The sequence below is a fragment of the Acromyrmex echinatior genome, chromosome 12, assembly GCF_024713525.1.
Source record: "Acromyrmex echinatior isolate Ae372 chromosome 12, ASM2471352v2, whole genome shotgun sequence".
NCBI lineage: Eukaryota > Metazoa > Arthropoda > Insecta > Hymenoptera > Formicidae > Acromyrmex > Acromyrmex echinatior.
In genome coordinates, this window is record NC_141863.1 from 10,355,933 (window position 1) to 10,380,491 (window position 24,559).

Genomic DNA, 24,559 nt, shown 5'->3' on the forward strand with positions numbered 1-24,559 from the left:
AGAAATCACAAAAAAATGAAAAAATGTAACAATATTTTGAATATATCTATTTGTAATGATTATTGTGTATAATATTATAAAAAAGTAATGAGGGAAAGAGAATAAGATTATATTTGTAAAATTAGTATAGTTACATTTTATGAGATTATCAAGTTGAAAAATAAGAAAAAATTAAATAAATATTTAATTATAAAGTTTTTAAAATATTTTAGAAATGTTTTATTTCTTTGAAAAAATTTATATGTTTAATATGATATAAAATATTTAAAAAATTAATGTAATAATAATAATTAGCTATTTTAAATGAAAGATTTAATTTATTTTTTAAATATAATAAGATCTATTTTTTATAAAAAGGCCCCTCGACCACCGCGCTTTTTGTTTTACCACAATTTATTTATCATACTTATCACACTGTAGACCGACAACCCAACATAATACAAATCTCTGAAACGAGAATCCATACACTCAAATCGTTTTACATACTCGCCTTTCGAATGATATAGGACGCATTCCAATTCGTGTTTCATAATTCGTCTTCTTGTGAGTACAAAATAAAGTATATTTATTAGATTAAAAATGTAAAATAATAAAATCGGAGTCGAAAATATATAGAAAATTTATCTAGTTTTTTTTTTCTTTGGTCTTTATAATATATTTACCTATATTAAATCGAAGCTTTAATTGATTTTATTGTTATTTTTTGTAATTTTTTCTTCTTATTTCTTTTTGTTTTTTTCCATTATTTTTTATTGTTTTCTTATTATTTCTTGTTATTTCTCCGTGTTATTTCTCTTTGTTATAAAAATGTCTTTAATTATTCTAAATATTTGAATCTTAATTTAATTAGATAGTTCATATATTATGTAATTATTTTAAATACCTAGCTTCAGTATAAATTAGATTGTAAGTCGGTACATTTATTGCAACGCAATACAATCCCGCTTTACATGCGTCACATCAAATATTGATGAATAAGTAATACGTAAACAAAAGCTGAAATGATAATCCCACAATTAACACAGAAATAACACGATATAAATAACTATATATAATGAGTAATAATTACCTATTTTAAATGAAAGATAAATTTTATTTTTTTTATATACAATGCATATAACTAATCTATTTTTATTTGTATCACTTCAATTGAATATTAAATGTCATAAAAATTCTATGGTAAATAAATTCGTTGTTTAGATACAAATAATCAATATTTGGTAGAACAAAAGACATATTAAATATAATCGATTTTAACTTCAAGGATGTATTTTAAAAATTTGACTCTATCAATTCCGAGTATCTTTTATCCTTAAGGTGCATTCACAAACAGCGGAAGCAGCAACCAATCAACGAGGCGATTTTTTATAGTGGCGTAAAAAATATTTTTTACAATACTGCCCGTATCGCCCAGCTGATTGATTACTGCTTCCGCTACTTGATGCTTGCATGTGAATGCACTTTTATTGTTCATTAAATGACAAATAAGAGTAAAAGCTACTCGGAGTTGACAGAATCAAGATTTGGAATGCACCTCAAGGAATTTTACAATGTACATAATTTTTATGAATTTTACAATAGTTTATTACATATTTTCTTACACTATAGAAAAGTGTATTTCAATTTGTATTTACATCGTTCGTAAGAACATAAGTCTGTGTCCAAATATTTTAGAAACAATAAATATAATTGGACGCCTACACTTAAAAAAAATTATTGAATTTTAACAAATATTTCTTTCAATAGTAGGGTAATTATTTCTCTTTAATCAATTCTAAATAATTTCCGAGTGATTTTGACCTTAATCCTCAAAAAGATCAAAATCATTGATCTTTTTCGTCGTTCGTTATTCGTTGAAAAGTTATTAAGGGATTCTTTTATTATTTATAAGGGGCATTTTTTTATTAATAGAAAATTTTCCAAAGATTTTCCACATGAAGCTACTCTCACGCTCCTTACATTAGGGCCGCACGACTTCCACGCGACGCGACTTTCACCCCATCTACTCCCTCTCCCTATTTTAAGGGCGCACGATTTCCACGCAAAGTGACTCTCACCCCACCTCCGATACTTTTTAATGAACACAAAAATAGAAACGGTCGATGACCTCGACCTACTTGAGGGTCAAGGTCAAGGGTCTTTCGGATGTCATTTATGGGATTAACTATATAAACGTAAACCTTCAATAGTAATAATGATATATTGAATTAAAAAATTAAAAAAATATATATAATATATAAAATTATAATAAAAAGAATATATATAATAAAAAACAAAAAAATTATAAAATTTAAAAAATAAATAAAAATATAAAATTATAATAAAATGAACAATTATTATAATTCTTGTCTTTTCTCGTAGAATATTATTATATTTCATATAAAATTAATTCATGATAATCGTTCCAATAATCGAATATGTAACTATACACTCGCAATACTGGACATAGATATGTATTCGGTTATTGAAATGTTTACCTTAATGATATTGATCTGAAATATAAAATTTTATTCTTTTTTATAAGCAACTAATAAAACATTACATTATTGTTAATAAAACAAACAACAACATACAATATTATTTTTAATTAATTATTTTTAATTTTTTCTTCATAGTTTTAATTATAATGTAATCTTCACTTTGTAGTCAGATTTTCGACTATTTAAATAATCTTCCTCGATGAATGTTTCCAACGATCAAATTATTGCATTTTTAAGCAAGGGAAGGTTTAGAATACTATCTAATATTGCATATGTATACTAAAAATAAGATGTTTTTTTTAATTTTTGTTAATTTTTTAAGGAATGAATGATGGCTAAACATTAAAGGTTTCTAAAGATCATGAACTTAACAACATATGTCAAGATGAAAATCACTGAGACTGAGTCCTCTTTTGTCAATAACTCATATTAACTCATATTAACTCATATTATTTATCAAATTAGTAATTACTTTATATGACAAGGAGAACATGCACTGTGAAATACGGATTGGAATGTGTCCTATATCATTCAAAAGGAATCGAAAGTTAAAAAATGTAAAAGAGTTTAGATATATGGATGATTGTTTAAGAAAAATTTGCATGTGAAATTGGGTAATCGGCTTGCTACGAGATAAGTATTGCGAATAAGTAGTGGCAAAGCAAGAAACGCGGTGGCCGAAAGGCTTCAAGTTCGCGCGTAATACTTTTATATCTGACAAAGAGAATTCGAGACCAGACAGTATCAATTTTTTTTTAATTTTATTAAGAAACATTTTATATATATTTATTTATATTTATTTATTTATAAAATATGGATATTGCCATGTAATGTTGTAAATGAAAATTATATAATATAAAAACATTGGAAACGCAAATGAGTCGTATATCGTGAATATTTTATAAAATAATATTTTGTTTTATATTTATTTTTTGTTCATCATTATCTTTGTTTATTTCATCATTATATTTTATTCGTCATTATACAACATATGTTCGTGATGTACGACTCATTTGTGTTTCCAATATTTTTATTTTTATTTTCTATTATACAACATACGATAATGTCCAAATTTTATAAACAAATAAATACAAATAATTATATAACATAATATCTTTTAATGAAATTAAAAAAAAAATTGATACTGCGTGATCTCAAATGCTCTTCATCAGATGTGAATATAATACGAGTGCGCCTAGGCCATTCGACTACCGTATTTCTTTTCATCAGTATTTATTTACAGTACTTACCACTGCAGATCAATTGCTCAATTTACAATATACAAATTTACATACAAATTTCTTTTAAACAAAGATTCCTGCACCCAAATTTTTTTACACACTTGATCCTGCCTTTCGAATGGACATTCCAATTCGTATTTCACAGTTCGTGTCATCTCTTTGTGAATATAAAAATAAAGTATTTATTAGATTAAAAATGTAAACTAAAATCAGAGAGTCGAAAATATATAACCTTTTAACTGTAATGCTCGATCACGACGGTCTAACAAATCACTAAATGAAATTATTTGTGGGACATTTATTGCACCGTTTAAAAACAACAATTATCGACACTATACACTGAACTGTCAAAATACAATCTTACAAGGACAGTTTCTTATGGAATACAAAGTGAGTCAAGCAAGAGAACCAATGCGGAAAGTTATCAATAATACAATCTCTTACACGTCTTTTTCATAAAAAAGATAATTAAAGAAGGTATTCCATCCCTAATATTATGTTGACGGGCACTCCTCACATTTAACTTCAAATTTAAGCCATTTTTGTTCGAGCAATAAAATAATTTTAGTAGCCTTATATTCTAATGCCATTCATGTCATAGAGCCGATGGATGTTGGTTTGTTTCAGCCACTAAAAGTGCAATGGACAAAAACAGTACGGAAATGGCAACTATAGAACAACGGCGAGAAATTAACAAAAATACATTTTGCTTCGCTTTTAAATGCGATTAATGTACGCAATATTTTTGAAAATAGTTTTCGAAAATATGGCTTATTTCCATTCAACGCAGATGCAATTGAATATTCTCGGTACTTTAAGGGGATGCTGGAGAGTCCTGTTTTACCATTAATTATTAAAGACTCTTTTCTCTTAATTGTGTTTATCGATTGAAAAGTCCTTCTCCACAATTAAAGTATCAACAACAACGCAATTCGCCAGCTACAATTGAATATAAAAAAAGAAAGAAAATTAAAGACTTACAGTTTTGTTATCGGCTTCTGTAGTCAACACGTCACAATATGTGCTGCATATAAGAGTTTCAGACCTTGCATGTTCATAAAAAATAACTGGCGAATTGCAGAAAACTTAAAGGAACAATTCTATGCTTTTAGAAATGAGGTTTTAGTAAAAGAGAAAAGAATCGCTGAAAATTTCATTTGTATATTAGTGAAATTGACGTGAAACCATGAAACCGAGCAATATATTAGTTCCGCGAACAGCGCTGTCATGAAAAGTGCGTCGCAAAATTATAAAAATGATTTGAATTATCGATTTATTCAGATCCATATCAAAAAACATTCATACGTGCCCTGGTCAAAATTTCTTCTTTTGAGAGGAAAAATAATAATAAAATAAATATGATATTAGTTATTTCAATTTTGTTGAAATAATTTCTTCATAAACAAGAAACGTATCATATTATTTATATATGAATTTAAATGAAGATAATTTTATTGGGAGTACAAATAAGTTTCCGCCGTTTTTTATAAAAAATTAAGCATTTATTGTGAAAGAACGGTACATAATGTTTTAATTGAAAGTATTGTCGATAGTCACTACTTTTTCCCATCTTTCTGCTAGCATACGAATACCGCGGTGGAAGAACGCTTCATCTTTTAAGGCTATCCAATTATCGATCCAATTTTTGGTTCTTCATATGATGTGAAGTGCTGCTCAGACAGGCCATGCGTCATCGATCGAAATAGATGGTAATCCGAAGGGGCAATGTCTGGTGAATACGGCGGGTGGGGTAGAACTTCCCAATTGAGTGTTTCCATGTAGGTTTTGATCGGCGCCGCAACATGTGGTCGAGCATTATCATGCAAGAGAATAATTTTGTCATGCCTGGAGTAGTAGTGGGCGCGTTTTTCCTTGAATGCTCGGCTCAATCTCATCAATTGTGTTCGGTAGAGGGCCTCAGTAACGGTTTCATTCGGTTTGAGCAACTCATAATACACGACACCAAGCTGATCCTACCAAATACACAACATGAGTTTTTTTCCATGAATATTCGGCTTAGCTGTCGATGTTGAAGCATAGCCAGGTGATCCCCATGATTTCCTCTTCTTTGAGTTATCGTAGTGGATCCATTTTTCATCACCAATGATTATACGATGCAAAAAACCCTTTCGTTTATGTCTGACAAGCAGCATTTCACATATGGAAAATCGGCGTTCAACGTTTCTCGGCTTCAGTTCATATGAAACCCAATTCCTTTGCTTTTGAATCATTCCCAATAATTTCAAACGATGTGAAATTGCTTGTTGAGTCGCTCCTAATGTAAGTGCAAGTTCTTTTTGCGTTTGGCACGAATTTTCATCCAATAATGCTTCCAATTCCGCGTTTTCGTAGACTTTCGGCCTTCCGCTACGTTCTTTGTCTTCGACGTCAAATTCACCGTTCTTAAATCTTTGAAACCACTCACGACAACTTCTCTGACTTAAGGCAGCCTCACCATGTGCTTCTACAAGCAATCGATGAGCCTCAGCTGCAGATTTCTTCAAATTAAAGAAGTAAATCAAAAGTTCCCGCAAATGACGCTTATTCGGCTCAAAACTCGGCATTTTCGAACAAAAAAGATATATAATACAAAATCGCTAATATTTTAAGGTTATGTTGTTGACAGATGTCCAACCTTACGATATAACGTTTTACATCAGACAATTTTAACCATAGCTTACTAGTGGCGCCGTCTTTTGTCAAACGGCGGAAACTTTGTATGTATACAGGGTGTCTCTTAAGATGGGTCGGGACCACATTGAGGGTGGAGAATGGATCAAAGGAAACAAAAAATTCTTATACTATTTTGAGATACTCGCTGTAATTTTCGAATTAGAAAAGGAAATGTCTAAGCCAATATGCGGTTAAGCCGCGCCGCGCGAATTCGAGCGGCAACGGCAACGGCGTGCAGAGGGGGAAAAAGCGCTTCGTCGCCGCTCGAGTGTGGGCCGTCCTACGAATTCGCGCGGTGCGGCTTAACCGTATATTGGCTTAGACATTTTCTTTTCTAATTCAAAAACTACAGCGAGTATCTCAAAATGGTATAAGAATTTTTTGTTTCCTTTGATCCATTCTCCGTCCTCAATGTGGCCTCGACTCATCTTAAAAGACACCCTGTATATATATATATATATATATATATATATATATATATATATATATATATATATATAGATTAACTTACCTTAATATTTATTCACTTTCTCTTATCCCTCCTTCCTCAGCGGCATTATCTTACGTCGCGCGCAACAGTATTATAATGTTACTGCGATAGATTTAAGATCTTTAAGTCTAATCAGTTGTGAAATGATCCGTACCAGAAATGATTAGGAAGCTGTGAAGGAAATACGGCAAGTAAAATAGTAAGTAAGTATGGCATAAATAAATATCTAAAATAAAAAATATCTTTGTATCTACAATTATTTGTTCCTTCTTCGCGGCATCGTATTACGCGCGTGTCATCACATGTGATACCATTGCGCTTTCTAAAATAATAATATAGTTCGACAGAATAAAAAATATTTCTGCATAAATAATCGCATGTAATAAACGCTGAAGGAAAGATTACGTAACAAGAAGATAGCGACACTTAGGAAATAGTAAGTGTACTTGTTATACACGCCTGATGGTGGAGGGGATCGGTGGACCGCGTCCGGAGACGGTGGTAGAGACCTGCGGCGGATCGCGTCCGAAGGCGGCAGCGGCTTCGACAGCCATTGATTCCGCGCCACGTCTTTACCGCGACGCGTACGTAAGTTTCCGCTACATAATTTGCCGCTATGTAATTTCCGGCTACGTAATTTCTCGCACTCGAGAGATCCTCGTCCTCCGCACCACCATCCCCCTTGTGACGTCACTCAATGTGTCATATTCCTTCTCCCCCTCTCCCTGTGACATCACCCTTTCGCCTAATGACGTCATCTACCTCGCTCTTCCCCCGTGACGTCATTCCCCTCGCCTAGTGACATCGTCCCCCCCCTGTGACGACACCCCTTCGCCTCGTGACGTCACTCCCTCCCCTCCCTGCGGACTCCCCTCGCGCCGCGGGTACTCCCCTTCTCTGCCCGTCACCCTTCTCTGAGTTCCTAGGTTAGAACTCGCCTTGTCTTACTACAGTATTACCTAATTAATTAATTAATTAATTTTTAAATATATATTAGTTATTATTTATTGCGAACTGAGAAGGACTGTGTGCAATCAAAACGTATTTATATTAGGTGTTGGAATTAATTCGTAGCGTTTTTAATGAAAGAATGTTATTTATTTCACATGAGCATTAAAAAATACATTAATGAAAGTACTTCCCATCACTTGTAAAACGCTACGAATTAATTCCAACACCTAATATTTTTTATCATTATTTGACAATGGTTTTAAATTAGTCGTGCATTTTTTTAATATCTATCGATTTGTTTATTTTTTTGTCCTTATCAAATGTCTTAAATTCGTATAACAAATTAAAGTAATCAAGATTCCTTATAAATCAAAGAACTGGAAAGGATATGAGCAGGAATCAAGCGCAGAAGACGTCGCGCAAATATTGTAATATGTCTATGAAGTGTGAAACTTCTTTATTCACTAAAACGCGTTTCATGTTTCGGCCCACTTTTGAGTCTTCCTCAGAGACAACTAACATAAACTAACATATATAAAAACTATGAATAAAAATTATCCTGGTGAGCTCCCCTACATCAAGAATTTACAAGTCGGAATTAAAACCAAAAAAAAATAAAAAAAAAGGAAAAAAGAAAAAAAATTAGGAAATATCGTAAAATAAAATATGAAGAACTAAATTATCAAACAATTTTAAGATTATAATTAATTATCCAGCAAATATAAGGACGCTCACCATGCTCATATCACAAACATTACTATAAAAATAATTCAAGAACCGGCTCTTGATAATGTTGGCCAGTCAGTATCAGACATAGTAAGTCACTTTTTGTTTTTTAGCTAGTAATTTTCCGAGATAACAAAAATGTATCATTAAAGCATTAATCAATTATAAACTCGTCAGAATGATTCATTACTACGTACTGACTGACTAGACGTGACAACTCAAGCCTTTATAGCTTGTCTATGATCGGAAGATAATCCTTGGGAAACTCCTCCATATCCGTCTGCAGGTGAGTCCATGCGTCTGTTTTCTGAATATCATCTCTGAAATCAATCTCTTCCTCTAGTGAAGCTCCTCGTTCAGCATTGTAACATCATCCCTTCCCTTCCCCGCGAACTCCCCAATCCCTCGATCCTCTTGAAAGAGTTGAATCGATCTATCTTTACTACTAAAAAAAACATACTATAATTTTTTGCTGTTTTTCTATCGTAAAAACTGCATGCTCCGTTTACCGAATTTGACGCACTATACAATATTTGTTTTATTGTTATGTTTTTTTATGTCTTTTGACACAGCTTGTATAATATTTATTAGTAACTATATTCAACTGGTTTATAATCTGAACAACTTGCTAAAAGTCGTTGAAAATGATCCATATGTCTGTCCGTAAGCCATTCACCTCGGACAATCATATTTCTTCTAACAGGTCCCAAAATAATATCTTTTGTCTTTACCAACATTTTATGACAAATGAATGGAAAATAAATTTCTTTAAAAAATGTCTAACAATCTTTTTCTCAAACGCATCCTTTTATCACCGTATAATAATAGTAAGTGTTCGCAGACGCACAGCACTCGATTTTTGTAAGCGCACAGCCCCGTTTTTTGCAGGCGCATAGCACCCCTTCTTTGCAGGCGCATAGCACTCATTCTTTACAAACGCACAGCATTCTACTGGCATACAGCAATCTTATATCGGAATATAGAAGACTTATATTGGAGAGAAAAAATGAGAGAGAGAGAAAGAGGGGGGAAGGGATGGAGGGAGGGGCAAAGGGGGACAGAGAAAGAGAGGGAAAGGAGAGAGAGAGAGAAAACATAATATTGTATTCGCTCTCCTCGAATGCATCTTCAAGATGCTCTATGATGAGCTCATGCTGAGCCTAAAATTTCGCCCACAATCCATCCAGAAGACCGACGAATGTCTCGGCAGCTGCCAGCGTAATGTTCGCTGCGCCGAGCTCTTCCAGATCTGATACTGACTGAGCCATGCGATCGACGCTGTGAGAGAGACGTACGATTCGGCGATCTCTACCGCGCCTTCCTGAAGGAATACGAGGACCAAGGTCACAGGGAATTGGCGAAAGAACCTCCGAATTCTAGCGAAGATCGGTGCTATCTTCCACATCACGGCGTCCTTCGAGAATCCAGCACCACTACGAAGGTCAGGGTTGTCTTCAACAGATCGCAGCGTACAAGGTCCGGTGAGTCACTCAATACTCATCTGCTAGTTGGGGCTAACTTGCTGCCACCCCTCGCGAACGTACTTCTGCGGTGGCGGTGGCATCGGTACGCGCTAGTGGCTGACATCGAAAAGATGTATCGGCAGATTCTTGTTCATCCCGACGATCAAAGGCATCAATGCATTCTTTGGCGACACAGCGTTGATAAGCCTATACGCGAGTTTACATTGAAAACCGTCACTTACGGTCTCGCTTGCGCGCCATTTCTCGCCATTCGCACTCTGCATCAACTCGCCGATGACGACGGATCGCGTTTCCCTCGAGGCGCAGACGCGTTACGACACGACTGCTACGTCGACGATGTCGTAACCGGAGCGCATATCAAAGCCGATGCTATCGCTCTCCAAGTCGAGCTCCGCAACCTCTGCATGGCGGGCGGGTTCTCTCTCCGAAAGTGGGCCGCCAACTGTCAGGAGCTTTTTCGCGACATTCCGTCCGAGTACTGCCTCACCAGAGACTCGCGGTCGTGGGAACAAGAGAACCACTCAACTCTGGGATTGCGCTGGTATCCAACCAAGGACGAATTCGCCTTCTCTGTTCCTCCTCTCACCGTCGTCGCGTTTACTAAGAGAAGTCTGCTGTCGGAGACCGCTCGACTCTTCGACCCGCTCGGATGGCTGACTCCAGTAACCATTCAAGCAAAAATTCTAATTCAGTCGGCCTGGCAACAGCTAGACTGGGACGCACCATTGCCGTCAACCATCACTGGAAAGTGGAAGCGGCTCTGGGAAGAACTTCCACTGCTTGAGAAGCTCAGAGTCGGCCGCTGGCTCGGCACCGGCGACACGAGCTCTCAGCTTGAATTACACAGCTTCGCAGACGCGTCCGAAAGAGGTTACGCCGCTGTGGTGTACCTTCGCATCACCGCAAACAATCAGATAAAGACTCGATTATTGACAGCCAAAAGCAAGGTCGCGCCGATTAAACTTGTTTCTCTCCCGCGACTCGAACTTTGCGCCGCCGCCTTACTTTCAAGTGTACTCGTGCACACGCGCTCTGTGCTAAAACTAGTTGCAACGCCAGTGATCTTGTGCTCAGACTCTAAGGTCACGCTCCACTGGATTCGAGGTCACGCCTCCCGCGGAAAACATACGTGGCCAACAGAGTATCACGAATCCAGCAGCAACTTCCGGAGGCTCAATGACGTCACGTCCCGGGCAAGGACAACCCCGACTGTGCCTCCCGGGGACTGACACCACGCGAGCTCCTCAGCCATCCCTTGTGGTGGTTATGCGGGAATCCGACGCAATGGCCAAGCGTCGATCAGGAGCCCATCAAGGACGTATCGGAGCAACGTGCCACCACACTCGCGGCAGTCATCAGGAGCAACCACGAGCCGGAAGGACTCCTCAGGTTCTCTTCATTACACCAATTGCTGAGAGTGACTTCCTGGTGCTTGCGTTGGCGTCACCACAGTCGCTCAGTCAGATCTGTGGACAATCAGCTCCACGGGTCAGCGCTTCTCCCTGCCGAACTCGACGCAGCACTCCTTCAATGGATTCGCGTAGTGCAGTCACTTCATTATCAGGAAGAGATGACTGCTATCGAAAACAAACGCTGTCTTGCAAGATCCAGCCATCTGCGAACCCTCAGCCCGTACATGGACGAACACGGAGTCCTGCGAATCGGAGGACGCCTCAAGCACGCAGCGCTGTCTTTCGACGAGCGACATCCTCTCATCGTGCCTCCAAGGTCATGGCTCACTCGCCTGCTGGTGGAAGCCTACCATCGCCGTACTCTCCACGGAGGAATTCAGATGACCCTGGGAATGCTTCGCCTCCGGTTCTGGATTCCACAAGGCCGAGCAGTGGTCAAGCGATGGCTGCATCAGTGCGTGACATGCACTCGGTGGAGGGCTGCCACTCCGCAACCAACAATGGGAAACCTTCCTCCAGGAAGAGTGACTCCTGCACGACCATTTCTTCACGTGGGCATCGACTACGCCGGGCCTATATTCATCAGGACGAGCAAAGGGCGTGGGCACAGCGCTCACAAAGCGTTCATCGCAGTTTTCATTTGTTTTAGTTCCAAGACCGTTCACCTCGAGGCTGTTTCAGCATACACCACCGACGCTTTTCTGGCTGCTCTCCGTCGCTCCACATCTCGCCGAGGACTTTGCACGGACATCTATTCCGATTGCGGCACCAATTTTTCGGGCGCCGACCGGCAACTTCGAGAGATGCTCCGAGCCTCCTCGTCAGAAGGACGAAAGATCGCACACGTCGCTATATCAGAGGGGATCCATTGACATTTTAACCCCCCTTCGGCACCACATTTTGTTGGACTCTGGGAGGCGGCCGTGAAATCTGCTAAGTATCACCTGCGCCGAACCATCGGCGAAACCAGGCTCACCTTCGAAGAAATGAGCACCCTGCTTGCACAAGTGGAGGCATGCCTGATCTCCCGGTCCATGCATGCCCTCTCAGACGACTCCGACGACCTCACGGCTCTGACACCAGGTCACCTGCTCATCGGGGCACCACTGCTGGCCATTCCCGAGCCTTCCTTGTCGGACAAGAAGGAAAATTTGCTTTCCAGGTGGCGACTTGTCCAGCGGATGCGAGACCACTTCTGGCAGAGATGGTCACGCGAGTACTTACACACTCTGGCTACCAGACCGAAATGGACCAAGGACGCTTTGCCACCACGCATTGGATCGCTATGCATCATTCGTTCCGAGCTCTCACCGCCAAATAAGTGGCCACTGGCACGGATTACGCAGCTACATCCTGGAGACGACGGCGTAGTGCGAGTGGTCACAGTCAAAACAGCCTCATCCGAATTAATTCGTCCTTTAGTCAAATTAGATTGCCAGAAGATGCTACCGCGTTTAGCTCGCACGCTAATGCATCGAATGTAAAGGAGAGCTTGAATTGATCGCCTGTACGTTCGTGAATCATTGCTTCAATTGTATTTTATCATATAATTCTCGTTCACGATTCAAGCTCTTCCACGGATTCATTGTATTGTATCGCTTATTGTACGTGTTTACGGTTTTATTGTAATCTCAATGCGCAAGTACTTACGCAAGTACGTGTGCTCCGACGTGCTATGTCGTACATGAGTACTCAGGTTAAAAGTTCGAAACAGCAAGTACAACGAAATGATTTACCGCGTAAATCAAATGTTCGCACTCTTAAAAGAAATTTGCAGCCAGTAATCGCTCTCGATCAAACAAGCATCGCCCGAGGTAACTTTTATACATATATCGTCATAGAGATGACGAAACGGGCGGGAATGTTTGAGATCGATAATTCGGAAAAAAAGTAAAAACTCTTTCGATCGACCGACAGTAATTGTTATTGAACGCACGCATAAGGTGATAAAGCTCGTGATTTCATCTCGAGCCTGACCTTTATCCTCGTCAAAGTCAGGGATTCATCGTTCTTTAGTCCTTTTAAAACAATTCGGTACACGCAAACAGGCACCGGCAACGGACAATCGAAAGTTCTAAAATAATTCAATTCGCGCACGCGAGCGCCGCGCTCCGACGAATATGTCACGCGCTGTCACCAATCCCACGTACGGATTTTCTGTCTCGCATGACTGTTACGTTGAACGTCGTTAGAAAAGAATCCAAAGCGCCAATCAATTTTGTACAACTGATGCCACGTAATTACGATTGTGGCAAAATTTTATTGGATTTTTCCCAAGAAGAAAGCCCAGGCCAAAAGCAATAAATGCTTCGATCTCGCCGTTCCTCCTTCTTAGAGTTCTTAGAATCATAGTCTCGCTACTATATCGTTTCATAAAACCGCCGTGCTAACCGCTTAGTGAAAACCGCTATAAGACAAATCTTTTCGAGAAGTGCCGAGAAAATCGCCGAGATTTTCCGTCACCGCGATTCCAAATACAATTTGGAAAAGGTGACCGCATTTAATATTCTGTTAATCTAATATTTAATTAATTATATTTTCTGAATTTGTAACTGTGCATATTAAAGAAAATTCTTTTGTTAAATTACAAAGAAACGGAGTTCTCTTTACTGTCGTGTATCATATCAACCGTGTGCCATTCTCTCACTCGAATCTTTCCGCGCGGTGCATTCCCGCACATTTCTGGTCCTTCGAGCCGGAAAACATAACTTAGTAGTAATTAATAATAAAATTAGATACTTATCTAGAAATTCTCCTACTGAAAGAAATATAGAAATCCTAGACAAAAGGAATAAAAATAGTGATAAAAAGAGACATTATAAAGGTTAGTGTAAAAAAAGAAAAATACACTAAACTTCATAAATTTAAGGTACACGTTTATTACATTTAAGTAACTTAATTTTCGACTTTTGTTCATATCTACTAAGCTTCATTTACATGTAAAGAAATGTTCGTGGTCATATTTCTAACAATGAAAAGAAATGAAAAGAATGAAATTAATGAAAAAGAAGCATTAAATGTATAGGACACACTAGTAATTATTACACAAGGTAATCACGTCACAATTTAATCTAATGTAATTACTTTAAAAATTTTCAAGAAATTATAGTACTGATAGCAAATTTTTTGCTTAACTCCTTAACGCGCAGAAGAATACAATTTTTTACTTGATTTCTAGATAATTTTTAATACATTAAAACATGAAATATTTCAATGAAACTTGATATCGTAAGATTTTGAGTCACTCTTCATGATGACGTCGTTAAAATTTAATTTCGGAAATCATGGCGGAGCCAAAATGACGGCGGAAATGATAAAATATAAAAAATTTAGTGTTTTTTCGTACACCTCAAATGTGAGTTACTATGTGCAATTTGTTAAATCACAACTTCAGATCTATGATTTTGAGGTCTATATCTTTTACATTCATCGCTTTCAAATGGTAAATTCAATATGGCAAACTATAAACTCGAAAAATCGCTAAACTTTATATCTTTTTTTAATAGGTACACTGTATGAAAGCCCAATCTTCAAATTGTTAGAGTGTTAGGAATGTGCGTGAAAATTGGGAATCATTCCAATGATTCAACATGGCAGATCCAACATAGTGACTCAACAATTATACATAGTGACTCCTAAAATTCAATCTTCTTTTATTACTCCAAACTTATACTATAAAAACTGTTCGATGACGTCATGTTTCTTATAAAATTTGTACAAATTAGTAAAAATCCTTGATATTGATTTATCTAAAAAATGTTTGAAACAAAAGTAGTAGCAAAGTCTATCTTGTTACGCCGCGATTAATACCGTCCGTATCTTCTGCTTCCTTTTTTTTAACTCTATTTTATAAATCATTATATAGTATTTTTAAACATACATACACATAACAAGGGTGTAAATTTGATCGTGCAACTTGCATTGATATATCTTGACTATGCCGACGGTACTATTACTTTCAAATGCCATAGCTCGGAAAGTTCTTATAAAGAAAAGGTTTGTAACTAATGTTATGGAAACGTCTCAACATCAGCTATAAATAAAGATATGCTATGAAAAATAGAGAGTTTCGTTTAAGATTTTTGTGTTGCCTTTGAAAGCACTTTTCAAGATCATTCAATAACATTTAGCATGAATGACCATGAATGATTATATAACTAATAATCTTGTGTTGCTTATTGGCTACATTTAGGCCGCGGTCTATACAACAGATTAAACAAAGACACCTATCATATAGATCGCGGACTAAGCGCATAGTGTGAACGTAGCCATTGGGCCTCTATACATCGTACGTTTAGTCCGTGATCCGTGATAGAGAGCCTATAATAAGAAAGTTGCCAAATTGATTCAAATCGCTCGTGATTGGCTCAGGGCGTGTAAGGCTCAGAAAAAATTAGAGTGACAAGTTACGGCTTTTATCACTTTAATCTTTTCGAGCGCCACGTGCGCTGAATCAATCAGCAAGCGATTCGGGTCAAGTGTCAAGTTGATGATTCTCTGATTATAGGCTCTCTATAATCCGTGTCACCTACACGATAGGTGTCTTTGTTTAACCTATAAGTTAAACTGGGGTTGTGATTGGTTCATATTTTTTAATCTAACGGAATAAATCAAATCAATCGCGGATGTTCGTGAGACGTTGTGGCTGTTGCATATTCTGCATATGTATGCGCATCCAGAAGATTTCGATTAGAATTGTTTCCTAGATTTATATTGTATTTTCTACGGAAAACGAAATAATTCTGATCAGAATCCATTCCAAACAATTCGACAATATAATCCTGTTTCTGTTCTGTTTGCCTTTATATTTAGAAGATAAAGAAAAACACTGCACTTTTTGCAATCTCTTCTATACAATTTTTACGTATATCTAACCTAACTCAGCTTCTTATTTTAGTGTAGAAGTTCTCAATAAGTCTATTTGCGTTATTCGAAATCCCTAAATATTTTTGCACTTAAAATGAGGTAAATATATATTTGGGAGTTGAAAAAAGAGAAAGCGAAGATGTTGAATGAACAAAAAAGCAAATAATGCGAACAGATCTCTAATAGCTCTAATGTCAATAGAGGTTACATTCATAAATATAAGTTCTCAAAATATCGATGATTTTGTTGACGAAAATTTTATGGCGTGATTTCACTAAAATTTGGCGATTTTGGCTGTGTTCTAAAATTCACTGCCACTGCTGAAAATATTGGGTCATCTAAAAAGTATCCGCGGTACTTTGTCACTAGATATATGACCATCAACACACATCTGACCCAATATATAGTATATATAAATTATTATTAATATATAGTATACATAGATTTTCAATGCTGGCAATGAATTTTGGAATAGTCTTTGTTGGCGAAAACCAACAAAGTGGCAACTTTTGACTATAAAAAGCTTCGTAGGTGGCGATATTAAGCCGGATTCGTTTGGCAATCCTGGTATTACTGTCATGATCCGTGACAAAAACAAAAATGTCCGACTTATCCGACTTAGACGACGTATAAACATTTATTATAACAAAATTTATATATTTAATTAATATTAATTGTATAATATTAAAGTTATTTTTCATGATTTTCTTTCAGCTCAATGGAAGATAAACGGCAATATAGAATTAATGGCCCTGAGGCTGAGGTTGATGCTCGTGAAATTATCTTATTCTTGTTTATCAAATGCTTCTCTATATATTTACATCATGGATTGGATCGCAACGCTTACAACACGCTTGCGATGCTGCGATGCGATTAATGTAGAACCAGTTTTAAATAATGTCTTAAAATGCTTAAATAATGTCTTAAGCTCTCTGATTGACATCTTAAGATGAATGTAAAAACGAGAACCGTGTAAGAACTTCAGCTAAAAAGAACGAATTTATTAATAATATCATTGAATAATAATATATTGGGAATTTCTTACGATTTAATCTGTGTTTGTATTTATATTATTATAAACACATTTTTACGAAAATTGTGTATGACTTTTATGCACCAGTGCATATTAGAGATCTGAATAAATCCAGAAAGGCGAAAGGTGAGGAAGTGGTCTAATTGACTGGCTAAATCTTGATTCAACACCATTGGTCGTATTCAGCAAACTCAACTGTTGCTGAGTGGATCCGTGAGCGCCATCAACATCTAGAATGGACCGCTCATGGCGGTGATGGGGGTAGAAAGACGAGTAGAGTGAGAGGCAAATAAATGGACAAACTTTCTTTCTCTCGGTTTCAAACCCTTGGTGGAAACTAGGCCATTGATTACGTTCAGCGGACTTAACAGTAGAGTCTTAGACTACGTTTACACGCACTGTTAAAAATGGTTTTACTAAAAATCGTTTTAGTTAAAACCGGTGTTGGTATATGATCAGGCGTATTTTACCTCCACCAAAAATATATAATCTGATACGGAATCTGAGATAAAATATCCTTTTTCATTTTTTAACGTCATTTCTTAACGTCATATCTTAACGTTTAAAGTTGCTAACATCGAATTTTGATAAGTTAAACAGATTGAAGACCGTTTACACAGCTTTTTTAATTTAACTAAAACGGTTTTACTAGTGCGTGTAAACGTAATAGATAACAGACAGGTGACAAGTGCAATCGATAATTGAAATCGATAAATCGCCATTTTCTTTTATTTTGGAATCACATGATCTCACTACCGTACATTACAGTAGCCTATGTGTGTGAACATAATGTGAAAAGAAAATGGCGTCGTAATCATACATAGTTTGTAAATCACGATTTGTAAATCATGATTTAGCCAGTCAATCAGACTCACTTGTCGCCTCTCTATTATCTAGAGTTGTGTTCCAAAACCATTGTTCTTCTAGATTATTCAATAGCAAGAGTTGAATCTGCTGAACGCGACCATTCTTTTTACGACAGTATTAATTGCGTAAACGTGTATATGCACTTAAAACTCAATAATACTCGATTTAAAATTGTGAAAATTTAAAATATTAATGTCATCGTCCAAATTTAATTATCAATTTGCGGCAATATATAAAATATAGCATTACAAGTATGCATACTTATTTATGGAGCATTTTTATTTAAAGTGTCATTCCATCTTTTTGCAACATCCAGTAACAAGATAGACAGAATGACACTTGTGTCAATTTGTATCGTTAGAAGGAAGGCAACCAATGAGCGCGTTCAAGTTAACAAAACGGCTAGCCTGCTCGCCGAATAAATGAATACTCGACAAATATGCCTAGTTTTGTCGTTTTGAACTAGCTCAATATCTCATCTATAAATAAATTTCCATCGAGAGTTCGAGTTGGGTCGGAGTGTGGAAATTGACTAATCACAGTCGAGTATTCCTTTCTCACAGAAGAATGTTTGACTGTGATTGGTCGGTGATTGGTGAATTCTTGCACTCAACTTTAATGCCTCGTTTATGCTTCGGTCTTAACCCTAAAATCTTAACATTCAGCCAAGTTTAAATGGTCCTAATTGAAATTTGTATTTCATTAACTGAATTTTAATCCTTTTGAAGCATATATTTTTCTTTATGTAGGATTGAGTTGAAATTTGTAACTCGGAAGTTTTCGGGGTTACTGATTACGAATCTGATGTCAAATTTTCAAAATTCAAAATGATGGATCCAAGATGGCGAATCGATTTACAAAAAAGTGACCTGATTAGGATGAAACCAGGTACAATACTTAGGAGTTTTCGAAATTGCTCATTACGAATCTGACCTCAGATTTTTAAAATTTAAAATGACAAATTCATTTACAAAAACGGATTGATTTGATTTTGAAACTAGGTACTTGTAAGATTTAAGTCGCTGGTTACAATTCTGAAGTTGGATGTATTATATGTAATTCAAAGTTGTAAATCAAACATGACCAAATATTAAGAATGATTTTTGTATAATTTTGATATCAAATTCATAATCACTTCAAATATTTAAATATCGGTCATGCTTGCAATTTTGCTTTTCCTATTTCGGATTTGTAACCAGCGATTTCAAAAACTGATGAGTACCTATTTTCTTCCAGATCAAATCACTTTTGCAACTTGATCCACCATATTGAATTTCAAAAATCCGAGATCAGATTCGTAATCAGCAACTCCGAGAATCCCCAGAAATATATTTTCATGAGATTTACATCGTTTTTCAAATATTTCGTATTATTGCACATCGAGTCTTATTCGTGAATGTATAACTGACCAAAATGCCACCATACTGCAAAGATTTGCTGTGCTGTTAAGATTTTAAGGTTAAAATCGAAGCATAAACTCTCAGGCATAACTCTCGATGGAAACTTATAATACGCTTCAACTAAAACTCAAGACTCAATGCGAGAGAATAGCAATAGTGATAGGAATAATGATTTCATTCTCAGAATTCAGATATATCAGAATACACAGTTTCTGATAGGTTGAAATCGTGTTATTTCTATCGCTATCGCTATTCAATTGCATTGTGTCTTGGACTTTAATGCATTGTGTGCACTAGTTCAAAGAGTGGAGAAATATTGAACAGACCTAGATTGTGTTCCAAAATTTACTGCCAGTGAGGAAAATTTACATCATGTGCACTATAGATTTTCAGTACTAGTAGAAGATTTGGGAACAGATTTAATATTACGTTGTAATAACATGACTTTTATGCGCGGACTTGCTCGCCGGAGACGGACGGCGGTCGGACGCAATAAAGAGGTTCAGGCAAGGAGGGGAGATGTGGTTCAAACAAATCGGCTCGGCTGGTTGCAATGAATATAATGAGTATGAATATTTATTGAACATAGTGTGTGTATGATGTCTTACAATAAATATGCTGGTGTGTGTGAGTATGCATGTGTGTGTGTGCGTGCGTGTGCGTGCGTGCGCGCATGAGCACGTACTTACCGGTTCGCGTATTCATGGTCTCGAGTATAGCCATCCGTGGTGTGTCACGGACGCGGACGCGGCGCGCAAGGCGTGTGTTCGCGATGATAGTAGGCTCGGTGGTCAAGGGCCGAGAACACTCGACAGAGATTAAGAACACTGAATCCCTGGTCTAGTACTGAGACCAGCGAGGATGCAGCGGCGGCTACATCCGATTGTTGAGAACACTCGACGGAGGCGGAATACGCTCTACCTCCGGGTTCTTGTCGGTGCAGGCGGTACTGCGTGCGAAGGAAGTCAGGCAACGGCATCGAGAACGCTCGACGGAAGCAGAGAACGTTCTACCCCGGGTCGCGTTGTAGATCGGTCTAGGAACTGGTAGCGAGCGCAATTGGAGCTGGTAGTCGGAAAATAAGACGAAAAACTTCGTGCTATAAGCACGGCTTTTATTCGGTGGTTGCTTCTCTCGTATTGTTACGGCGTTGCGATTTCCGCCGATTTGCAATACGAGCGGAAGACGCGTCATTTGGCTTTCCGCGGACATTCTCGGCTTCTTGCCAAACGGCTGTGACCTGTGAATTGTGTTTTAGACGCGCACCGCGCTCTCATGGGTCGCAAGTGACCAGGGGTCATTGTATCCAACATTCGGGCGTTGACGCTGGGTACAATGCGGTTTAAGAGTGCATTGTTACAATGTGATTTTAAAAAATGGTGGATCAATCACGATGCTTCAAATTAAAGGTTAATAAACTTGATCATATTCGAAAGGCGCGAACTATCTCCGTTCATAATGGAATTATAGAAGGTAAACTATTAATGGCATAATGGTGGCAAAGAGTGGGAGGACATATCTTGTCAACCAATTACGAAGCGTTTATTTATTAAATATAACACCGTATGCTCCGAAACAGTAAATACAGCCATATTGGATTTTCAATGGGTCTCCCATGATTGGCTGTTCGCTCTCCACTACTTTTAGGAGAATAGCTCACCTTTTATAATTCCACCATGTCCGTCATGATCCGTGAAAAGCAAAAGAAGTAAAAATGTCCGACGTAGACAACATGTAAGTAGACGTAATAATTTATTTTATTATAACAAAATTTATATATTCATTTATGAAGTTATTTTTCATGATTTTCTTTTAACTCAATGGCGGACGATTCAAAAGATTTAGAACTAGCGGCTCTGAGGGTCGAGCTAGCTATATTAAAGGACATAATAAGGACATAATAGTTTCAGGGTCACAGCCGCCCGCGCCGGGACCAGCGGCGCTGGCTGTCGCTCCACAAGAAAAACGTAAGTAAAAATTACCTTATAGTAAATAGTATTTACCTTATAGTATAGTAATTACCTTAAGTAAATAGAATTGGATAATTAGTATATTAATTAATGTAAACTTAATTTCAAGTTATTTTTATATATTTTAATAATAACTTATTAACTTTTTTCAAAGTTTATAAAAATTTACATATATGTCATATTAAAATGATTAAAATTAACTTACCCAAATCTAATAAGTTTTTATATAAATACTAAATTTTATTTTTTCATTTTCAACTTTCAAATTTATTACAGCGAGACGTTGGCAAAGAAGTCAGAAGAAGACAGAGCCCCAACAGCCGTGGGTACCGAATGAGGAAGGCGGACGATGAAGCCACGGAAGACGTGGAGGCCGCGGAAGTCACGGAGGGTGTAGAAATGCCCAGATTAAAAAAATCTATACATTTTAATTAATAAAAATTAATAAAAAATCCTTAACAATTTGGCTAATATATTTAATTCTCAGTCCATCCTCATTCATGCTCTTTCACCTACATAACAAATATTATATCAGAATAATTGCTCTTCTTTAACAAAGAAAGAAAAAATTATCTTAAAAATCTAATAGTCTTATCTAATTATCTTATTAATTATCTTAATTATCTTATCTTTAAAATTATCTTTAAAGTTGTAAGTAGTATACAACAATCGTGATACTTTAAAAAGAAATTCTAAGTCGAGATCAATGAGTGTTCCCGCAACTTACACATCAGTAAATCGGATTGCCTGTCTGCCCATGGGCAGAAACATGCTTTACTAGTAATGCAAAATAAGATTAGATAACAAGTCCAGCGGAGAATGAGGTAAGAGAAATTGAATTTTATATACTAGTATAATATAAAATTCAATAATAAGATGTAAAATATGTATTTAATGATACAAATGATATCTGACTTAATCAACATAAATAATATATATTAAATATCGGGATTGTAATCTCTTTTCTAAGACTGCTCCTACTGTCCAAGTCGTATCTACGCTACCTATAAAATTAAATATTATAGAATTAGTCAATGCTCTTTTTTGCGGATATCCATTTCTATGCAGAAACATGACGCTAGTATCCACGACGGTATCGTATAGCAGCTTTAAATCAACACTGTGACCTACCAAGATCGTTTTATCCGAGAATATTGTGAGAAGTTTAATTTATATATCTAAAATATTCGTCATCACGTCCTTCATGTCTTTTTCCATAATTCTTGAAAACCTATTATAGCATAGAAAATTTCTATCGTATACATAAATATATATTTAATACAAAAGCGGTCATAGAGTCTTGAGTTGTAGAAAATAAGACTCTACAACCGCTACGACTTCTATATTGTAAATCCTGCATTATAATTCTTTTATTTTACAATTTACAATTTACGTCGTATTGTAATTAATTGAATTTTGCAATTTGACTAACGTTTCGTATATTATCTTATAATCTTCATCAATAATCGTCACTCTGGTTGATTCTAAGTTTTCTGTGATACACATTTTACGAGTGCATAAACACCTTGCTCGAATAGGAACATCTTTCTACACGGAAAAAGAAATTAATACATCTATAGGAAAAGTGTGAGAGAATCTGAAAATATCTTACCTTTCGATAAAGTCGTAATATAACCACGAAGATTCTCATAATAATCTGTGTTTAATCCCACACGTGCATTTTTGCGTCGCAACAATCAAGAGCAGCCCGTGTTGCTGACAACTGTATATACTTGCCTTTGCCTCTAATTAAAAATTTATAATATTTATTAGGTGTTGGAATTAATTCGTAGCGTTTTACAAGTGATGGGAAGTACTTTCATTAATGTATTTTTTAATGCTCATGTGAAATAAATAACATTCTTTCATTAAAAAACGCTACGAATTAATTCCAACACCTAATATAATATTTTCTATAATTTTTGTTTTTACAGTAGAAAATTTGTTTTTAAGCAGAGAATTTGTGTTTTATATAAAATAATTTGTATTTTTAAAGTAAACAAATATACCTAACCAGGACAAATTCTCTGCTGTAAAAACAAAAATTATATAGGAAATAATTTGTATTCTTCAAGCAGAAAATGTATTTTTACAATAAAGAATTTATGTAATTGCAGAAGCAGGAAATACTTATTTTAGCTTCACTTACGTGTTTCTTTATGTCATCGATGTAACGGATTTCCTAATCTAAACTATCTCACTTCAATTCCAAAAGTGTACACTAGTTCATCATCAGCCACCGAAAACAAACATGTGTAATGTGACCATGCATTGTCAGCACATTTGCCTCTTACGCCAAAAATTCCAAAAGGAATTTTTCCTCACTCCGTAGCGGCGACTACGAGGACGACGTTTCTTAATATAAAAATTTCAGATTTGTAAGTTTTAGTTTTGCGTCTAATACCTCCGCTCGTAGAGTACGTAGAAAAAATAAAAATACTTTCATTATATATCCTGACCGGTCGCAATCGATTGAGCACACTTAGAACTTGATCGGTTCAGCCCTTATTGAGATAATCTCGATCTGGCGCAACTCGCCAGCTCGCGTAAAGTAGCTATGGTAGTGTCGCTGCGCGTAGCTCAACGCCGAGACATTACTAGTGTCTCCAGATTTCTTGTGCTTTGTATTTTTTTGATACATTTCTCGTGTGTTAATCTAACTTTTTTTCAACAGTGTATTGTGCGCGTCACGATTTTGGAGAATTATCGTCGTTAAATTTATCAAAGAAAAATTCTGAAATTTCGATGCTATGTGTGAAATTAGATTTCGAAGATTTTCACGTATTTTAAAGCGGACAATTGCGCCTATTATTTTACGTTATTGTCTCGAGTTCACTCTGTTTTTCATTCTTGCCGATATTGCTACATGTGTTGGTATTCGTGTTTGCCGGCATGATTTTCGCGTTGATAAGGGGCCTCTCTGTGCCTTTGCGGTAAATTCACATCTCCTACGTGTAGTTGTTTCT

General features: G+C 36.5%; 1 long non-coding RNA gene across 3 annotated transcripts; it reads left to right on the plus strand.

Annotated features, from left to right (window-relative positions):
* Positions 1-19,376: 19,376 nt before the first annotated feature.
* On the plus strand, positions 19,377-22,055 carry LOC147907870 (uncharacterized). 3 transcript variants are annotated; one of them, XR_015546992.1, is made up of 4 exons: positions 20,211-21,096; positions 21,203-21,357; positions 21,528-21,590; positions 21,870-22,055. It is a non-coding gene; the product is annotated as an uncharacterized LOC147907870 (long non-coding RNA). The 3 variants fall into 3 exon arrangements; XR_015546990.1 differs by lacking the exons at positions 20,211-21,096; positions 21,203-21,357 and adding an exon at positions 19,377-20,189; XR_015546991.1 differs by having other exon boundaries at positions 20,211-21,357.
* The last annotated feature ends 2,504 nt before the right edge of the window (positions 22,056-24,559 follow it).